At 39.8% G+C, this 8536-nt stretch overlaps 1 long non-coding RNA gene across 2 annotated transcripts; it reads right to left on the minus strand.

Annotated features, from left to right (window-relative positions):
• Positions 1 to 375: 375 nt before the first annotated feature.
• Positions 376 to 8241, minus strand: LOC103424147 (uncharacterized). Of its 2 annotated transcripts, XR_011579271.1 has the most exons (4): positions 8111 to 8241; positions 7901 to 8033; positions 7693 to 7784; positions 376 to 527 (listed from the first exon to the last, which is right to left on the minus strand). It is a non-coding gene; the product is annotated as an uncharacterized lncRNA (long non-coding RNA). The 2 variants fall into 2 exon arrangements; XR_527735.4 differs by lacking the exon at positions 376 to 527 and having other exon boundaries at positions 7559 to 7784.
• Positions 8242 to 8536: the final 295 nt, after the last annotated feature.

The following is an 8536-nucleotide window of genomic DNA, read 5'->3' on the forward strand; positions in this document are numbered from 1 at the left end:
GACCATTATAATAAACTTTAAGTTGTGTATAACTCTCAGGCAGAGAATTCATAATGACATGTACCAGAAAAGTATCAGAAATTGGTACCTCGAGTGCATTGAGTTTTCCAGCAACGTCCACCATCTTCAATATGTATTCTCGCACACTTTGAACCCCATCATATCTCATGGTAGTGAGAACATTCATGAGATTACCTGTCTCAGTTTTTGGCGATTCCCTATACTTTGCCTCAATGGACTTCAGAAAATCTTTTGCATTTGATTCATCAGGAAAGCCACCTCTCACCACATCTGTCATGCTCCTTTTGATGATCAATAGGGCAATTCTGTTGGATTTGTGCCATTTTTCATACTTGGAGATTTCTGATTGGAGGTGCTGTCATCAGTGAGTGCCGGAGGCTCTTCAGTTCTCAGTGCCAAATCCCAGTCCATAACTCCCAAAACGATTTCGAGATCTTGTTTCCACTTTCTGTAGTTGACACCAGTAAGAGGCTCAACTGTATTGAGATTCAAAGAGCTGGGATTCACTGAAAAGAAAACGTTCATGATGTAAAGAGTATTAATCTTTAACCCCAAACCATAAATCACATCTTCAACATCTTTAGATTGATGAATATGTGAAAACTTTCTTTAATCATATCACTTTTATAGTCAACATTCGAATTTCTGTAATTAAAATCACAAGCCTTTGTGGTTTGACAATATTAATTCGATTCAAATATATATATATATATATATATATGTATGTATATATATATATATATATAATGATATGCTGCTCAAATTCGAAGCATGAAAGAAAAATCATCTTTAGATGATCAATAATCATGTCTTGAATTTTAAGCATCATCACTGGTACATGTATCGATTGAAAAACATAATATCCTTATGATCAAGGATAACTTTAGTCATCCTTGAACGTGTTTTATATATTTTTCCTTGATGATACAGTTCCAGTTCCATAACCTGCAAGACAGAATGAAATTTCTTGATGCCTTTCACATAGGGTCAGATGATATGTGAGGGCTCTGATACCAAATGTAAGTTTAGCTTTATTAATTATATATATATATATATATATATATATATAAAGACTGACTCATATACCGATCTAACCACTAACCTGAGGAAGACATCGTCTCAGAAATAGGGTAAGGAACTGAGGCTCTTCTGTAACTTTGCACTGACCGGAAGCAAGACTCACTCAATGGGGCTTGAGAATTTCTGTAAACTTGCGTTTGTTTAGTGAGAGCACATGGACCTCAGTTATATACTATATGTGATGGTCTTTGATTAAGAGTCCTCCCATTAAGTAAACCCTATCAAAGATTAACCTTATCACCGAAGATTACTTATGCATAAATCATCTAGAAGAGTTCTAGTTTATCTAAGAATGTTTCTGACTTGTATACCTAAGTAATACAACTCCTGAAAAGTCTACCGCATGTGCTAATGTTAATCTCCTTGTCGTCCCAAGAGTCTTTGTACAAATCACAAAGTGTTTGCTCTCAAATAGAACTTACAGCATGTACCCTTCTATCAAGAATGTGAGAGGATGTCCAACTTTTTCCAATGTCCACCATCTCAACACACCACAAGTGAGGATGTCTTTCCAATGCTGTCCAGACACAAGATGTTGTGGATAAAAAAAAGAAAACAAGAGTCTGGTCATAAAACATCTACGTAGCAAGACGTTGAATTCTGATGTAGGCTTCAGTAAAGGTGCATATGGCTCTTCTTGCTTGTCCTTTAGTTATTGTATGAGCCTCGAAAGGGGGACTGTACTCGGATCTCTCAAAACTGCCACAAAAAGCACCTCGAGTACACTTTCTCGGTCTGTCTCTTCTTCAATTGATTCGTTGTATGAGCTTAGTATCTTTGACATATTAGGATGTCTATGATCATAGATACCCTCTCTATAATACAAAAACCTAAAAGCCAACTGGATAAGTGCATAACGTTGTTTACTTCTCGTGGTATTTATGCCTAAATCTAAGTGTTGAACACCACAACGACTCTCTTCGCTTACAACATTTATATGTTTTCGAACACCCATGCGCATAACGTGGATCTATAGTAGATAATAGATTTGGTTGGGCATGTGTAAGCATTCATGGCAAAGCTCTCCAAGGAGATTACCTTTTTGTCGATCCGATCGCATTCTTTAACTACGCTCTTGTGAATTTTTCCCCTACATATGCGAGCACTTGTGAGTTTTTCTCCTACATATGCGAGCACTTGTGAGTTTTTCTCCTACATATGCGAGCACTTGGGTATAGAAGGTCTCATTATTAATGCTGAATCAAAAATCTGCCCCCATCATGATATAATAAGGCCTTATGATAGGAATAAGGGAATCACCCTTATTCTTATCATAAGGCTACATTATATCCTGATAGAGTCAGATTCTCAATTCAGCATTAATAATGAGACTCTTTTAATATATTCGAAGATGTGTGTAGCTTGAGCTAAATCTCGTGCACTAGAACATCGATATGCGGAAACAAATTTGAGCCCAGCATGTTGGTTAGTTATACGGGTCCAAATGCTAGCATAGGTAGGAGAACCCACCATAAGGGTATGTTTAAAGCATGTAATCGGCTCTAAAAAGAAGGTAATCTAAGAAAAGAGGGCTTCACCATGTTGCACAAGCCAAACCGCATCTATCATTTACTATATCGTGGATCCACTACATGCAAAGGGTGTCTGAAAATATATGGATTCAGTGAGCAAAAAGATTCTCATTGTGCTTACCAGATACATTTAATCATACATGCCATGGGAAGTGAACAACGTTATGCACTTAAACAATTGGCTTGTAGGTTTTTGTATTACAGAACTTCGATTATCATAGACATTAATGTGCCAAACATACTAGGCTTATACCACAAACTTATTGACAAATAGACTACTAGAGTGTATTTGAGCCCTTTTTTGTGGCGACTTTGAGAGATACGAGTATAGGTCCCCCTTTCATGGCCATACAATTGTTGGATAAGAAGAACCATATGCACCTCTACCGAAGCCTAAATTAGATTTGAGCGCATTGCTATACAGGTGATTTATGGCAAGACTTATGTCTTCTTTTCCTATCCACATTGTCTTATGTCTGGAAAGCAGTGTAAAGACATCCTCCCCTATAGTGTTTTGGGATGGTGGAGATTGAAAACGTCGGACATAATCTTACATTCTTGAGAAGACGGTACATGCTACACTAGATTAAGTTTATATCGAGTGATTTTGAATTAGATGATTATTATGTTTCATAGGTAAAGAGATTTGTGGACGTCGTGGCTGTAGATAAGAATATGCTTGCTCAATGAGAACTTTAATGTTCGTCAATTGCAAAGTGTGACATAGAGGTTTTTAATTGGCAGAGTGATGAAGGAGGAACTTATTTGCAAAGTGTATTATGGAAGAAAGAAAAGAGATCTGTTGATGCACAAAACCAGAGGTCTTGGAACAACGTAAATCCGATCGTGAATCTGCAAGAAATGTAAATAACACAAGATGTATCGTGGTTCACCCCAAGGTTTGGGCTACGTCCACACTGAATATTGTATTTCTCTGAGAGTATGAGGGAGATAACCTCTGAATATGAGAGGGGATGTGAGAGGGGTGAGAAGGCTCTAGAAATGGCCTCCCCTAATTGTGAGGGTGAGGAGTCCTTTTATAGAATAAGGGCTCCTCACTTATTACATATTTGCCCATTCCTTTATCACATAATTACATTTAAGTCCCCCGAGTATTTGTACGAGATCTAAATACTAGGCCCTAAATATGGTATAAACAGTAGTCCCCCAAGTCTTCAGTCAAGAGAGTCTTTTGGCTGAAGACTTGAAATTCAGTCCATGTGTGGGCCGAAGTAACTAGATGTCGTCTAGAACTGATGCTCGATATGAGGCGGTGCCCAATCTGAAATGATGCTCAACTAGAAGTAGCATATGTTGCGAGGCCGCTCTGCTTGTGGCTTATGTTGCCTTGGTTAGCTCAGTTTGTGGCGTTTGAAGGTGAAGGAGTCCATTTTATAGTATAAGGGCTCGCTTCTCAATACATAAATATGGGCTAGAGTTGATGCTCGCGGCGAGGCGGTTGCTCAGTAGACAGCTATGCTCTCTAATGATGGTGAGGGAGTCCCTTTTATAGAATAAGGGTTCACTCCTCAATACATGAATAACGGGGCTAGAGTTGATGCTCTCTAATGATGGTGAGGGAGTCCCTTTTGTAAAATAAGGGCTCGCTCCTCAGTACATAAGTGATGGGCTAGGAGTGATGCTTGCGGCGATGCGGTTGCTCAGCTGGTGGCGTTGCTCTCTAATGAAGGTGAGGGAGTCCCTTTTATAAAATAAGGGCTCGCTCCTCAGTACATGAATAATGGGTGCTCTCTAATGGAAGTGAGGGAGTCCCTTTTATAGAATAAGGGCTCGCTCCTTAATACATAAATAATGGGCTAAGTCCCCCAAGTATTTTTCATGAGGCCCAGTTGAGGCCCAATATATGGTGTATAGTGTAGTCCCCTAAGTCTTCGGTCAATAGAGTCTGTTAGCTGGAGACTTCAAATTAAATCCGTGTATGGGCCGAAGTGGCAGTTGTTCGGAGGTGGTATTTGTATACCTTGCACTGAAGCTTTGTAGGTGAAGCTTTGCAAGTGAAGCTTTGAAGCTGGAGCTCTGTAAATGAAGCTTTTGAAGTTAGAGCTTTTTGTAAATGAAGCTTTTGAAGCTAGAGCTCTGTAAATGAAGCTTTTGAAGCTGATTGACATGAGTAATGCTCATGGATGTTGACATGAGTGATGCTCATGAATGTTGACATGAGTGATGCTCATGAATGTTTATGTATGATTGATATGAGTGATGCTCATGAATGTTTATGTATGATTGACATGAGTAATGCTCATATATGTTTATGTATGAATGACATGAGTATTGCTCATGTCTAATTTGGAGTACTAAGCGTACTTTTGATCACCTGGTTGTTGGCATGAAGGAGAGTACGGGTTATACATTTCATCACCTGGTTGGTGGCATGAATGGCTAGTTGCCAAATGATATTAGAGTACGAGTTGTACATTTCATCACCTGGTTGGTGGTAATAGTTTTGGAGTATTGGGCGTACTTTTGATCACCTGGTTGGTGGTAATAGCGGCAGGTTGTCGAATAATTATGGAGTACTGGGCGTACTTTTGATCGCCTGGTTGGAGCTATTTTGGGCTTATGGGCCTTCGCCCTCTACATAACATTCCAACCCATTTGTTTTTGGCTTTGCCGTTTTTTAATTTTTTTAATTTTTTTATTTTGTTTTATTACCCTCTGATGGGGTTTATACAGATGTATCCGAAAGATAAGAAAAATAATTTACATCATTCAGAAATAAGAAAAGTAAATCACATCTTTTTGGTGAGGTGTTTATTCCTTGCTTTTGCAGTGTCCCCATGTGCCTCTCTTTTACTTTTCTCTTTTTCTTTCTTTTTGCAAATGACAGATAAGGAAATAGCGACATTTCCCTTTTCTTTTTACTTTTTCTTTTGCTTTCGTTTTCAGCTTACTTGATTGCTTTTGCCTTCTTCTTTTCTCTTTTCTGCTTCACCTCTCTCCGTCTCTTCACCTGGCAGACAAAAGGAATCACGATAGAAATAATAATATGAAGCTTTATCTTTTTAGAGTGGGCATCTTCTCAAAGGCAACTCTGTTCTCCTTTCCAGTGAGACCGACGTATCATCCAAAGAAATCAAAGGCAACTCTGTTCCTTCTTTTGTCATGGGCCAAAGTTCTCCTAACGTGAATTTGTCAGGCACGCCAATATCTATCTGTTCCACCTCAACCGGCACGACGGGGAATGCAGTTCTCCCAGGATTAAACTGGTGCGTTAGCTTGGGCGCCTTGCCCATCGGAGAAAGCTGCAGGTTCACAGCCATACCAGCCGCCGATTCCCTAGGATGGCGGTCATGTTGGAGTTGCTTCACGGAGCGGTGAAGCATCTCCAACCGAAACGTCTGGCCGTCAAAGAATTATCCGGCGTTGTTGCCCTTGTACTCCTCGCTGCTCCCTTGTACTCCTCGCTGTTTTGTTAGTTTGTGGAGAATGTTTCAGGTGAAAGTGGGACGATGAAGTGGGGCCCACACCTTGCTGACATGGTAAGATGATCGGAGTGATGACGGTGCCTTTGGGGCCCTTTCAACGTTTCCTCCGATGCCCACTAACATCGTGGCATCCGTCGTGCCGATGGTTCCAAACCTTGCAGCGGGCCAGAAAACTAGCAAGCATTTTCGACGAAGACATCAATGTCAAAACCTCACTCCTCCGCTCTCAGCCCTCCCTTAGGTACCTTCTACGTTTCCTTGAATGCCCACTACTATCGTGGCATCCGCTGCGCCGACGATTCCAAACGTTCTATCGGTTCTGACGAAAGTGGCGTCGCTGAGGGGTTGAGGTGCTTGCTGTTGGTGAGATCGTGATGAGGAGGATGAGGGGGATTTCAACAAGAAGTTCATTTCCTGCGTTTCTCTGCTACAGGGCTTGTTCGGAAGTGAATTCAAAACGGGTTTGGCAAGGGAACTCTGGGAGCTGCAGTTGCTGTTGTAATTGTTCGTGGCAAGGAAATACTAGTGCACCTGACGGTGATCGTATGAAGGACACGATGAGGAGGAAGAAGAACAAGTGGAAGCGGAGTTGATGCGTTGCTGAGCGAGTTTCTGGAACACGTCTCTTTCGAGAGAGTCGAATTCTTCGGCGACCAAATCCCAGTCGGCGTCCTCCAAAGCCATTGTTGGACAGGAAACTCAGAGAGTTGCAGAGTGCCGAGTCACAGACTTAGTGAGTTACCACTCTCGTATTTGCAGAGTATTTTGAAATTTTGGTGTTTTGGATTTTTTTTTTTTTGTAAGAGGATAGCCAAGTGAGAGATAAAGTATTTGGTTTCCTGGGTTTTTTTTTCTGGGAAAGCTTTGGGTTGTTGGGTTTTTACAGATTCACGATGGAGGTGAAAAAAATGAAAAAGAACCGACACAACTTTTCGTATTGCTTCCCACAGACGGCGCCAAATGTTGATGCATAAAACCGGAGGTCTTGGAACAACGTAAATCCGACTGTGAATTTGCAAGAAATGTAAATAACACAAGATGTATCGTGGTTCATCCCAAAGTTTGGGCTACGTCCACCCTAAATATTGTATTTCTCTGAGAGCACGAGGGAGAGAACCTCTGAATATGAGAGGGGATGTGAGAGGGGTGAGAAGGCTCCAGAAATGGCCTCCCCTAATTGTGAGGGTGAGAAGTCCTTTTATAGAATAAGGGCTCCTCACTTATTACATATTTGCCCCTTCCTTTATCACATAATTACATTTAAGTCCCCCGAGTATTTGTACGAGATCTAAATACGAGGCCCTAAATATGGTATAAACAAGATCTAATAATGAGTGTAAGGGAGGATAACCTCAAGAAAGTGAATCTTTCAATGATGTATGATTTCACTCTTTTAGAATGCGGCTTACTATATCTGATTAGAGGATTAGAGAGTTAAATTAGAAGACTTTTAGAACTGGAATTATAAAACTATAACAATTATAGTCACAATATATTTGAATTACTTTATAACTATAAAGTTATATGACATACAATCAGAAAGTCAGCAACAAAACATTATCTTCATATTGCATCGCTCAAGTGCAAAAACCAAATAAAAAGGCATACGTTACCCAGTATAGGTTGTCTGTTCCCACTTGCAAGTAATCAAGGGAGAATTTGTTTTCATCATGCATGACATGGTAGTGTGTAGGCCGTTAGTTCCCTACACGAATAGAAGATATCAATTCAAGCTATAACAAAACTTAAGATTTCATATTTTGCAGTGAATAGGAGACGAATATAATACCTGGTATATATAAATAAACAAACATAAAATACCTGAATGCCAGTATGACTGTTGAGATAATAATCGAACTCCCTCGGATGACAAGATTATTTCTTCACGATGAGCTTGTGCAGTAACAAGTCCTCGGTACTAAGTGATCTATAGCCAATCCATTGACGCTACCACCTGTTGGAATAAATAAACATGTTAACACGTTGTGCATTTTTAATTGAATTCAAATCAAAATAGACGACTGCACTTACAGGCGGAATTGACGGACTGATGTCCTTTCCAGGTTGAGGATGAGTAGGGAGGATTGAGGATCCTTAGTGTGAGTAGATCTGGTGGTTTAAAGGGTTTTATGGAGACAAAAGAAGAAATCATAAGATTGGATAATGATACGTGGTGCAACATGAATGGTTGAGAATTTTACTAAAAATCTGAACGGATTGCTAATGAAGAATAACACGTGGCACAACATCTATGGTCGATAATCTTACTAAAAATATGAGCAGATATTATTAATGGATAATAACACGTGATATTACACGAATAATCAAGAATCTTAGCAAAAATCTACTACGATAATGACACTTGGAGATATGACGAAGAAAACATTAAAAATTAAAAAATATACTTGTGAATAGTAATTATCCTTGCTCTTGCCCTTCATTTTCCCAAACGGGTGG

Source organism: Malus domestica, chromosome 03 (genome assembly GCF_042453785.1).
Source record: "Malus domestica chromosome 03, GDT2T_hap1".
Lineage (NCBI taxonomy): Eukaryota > Viridiplantae > Streptophyta > Magnoliopsida > Rosales > Rosaceae > Malus > Malus domestica.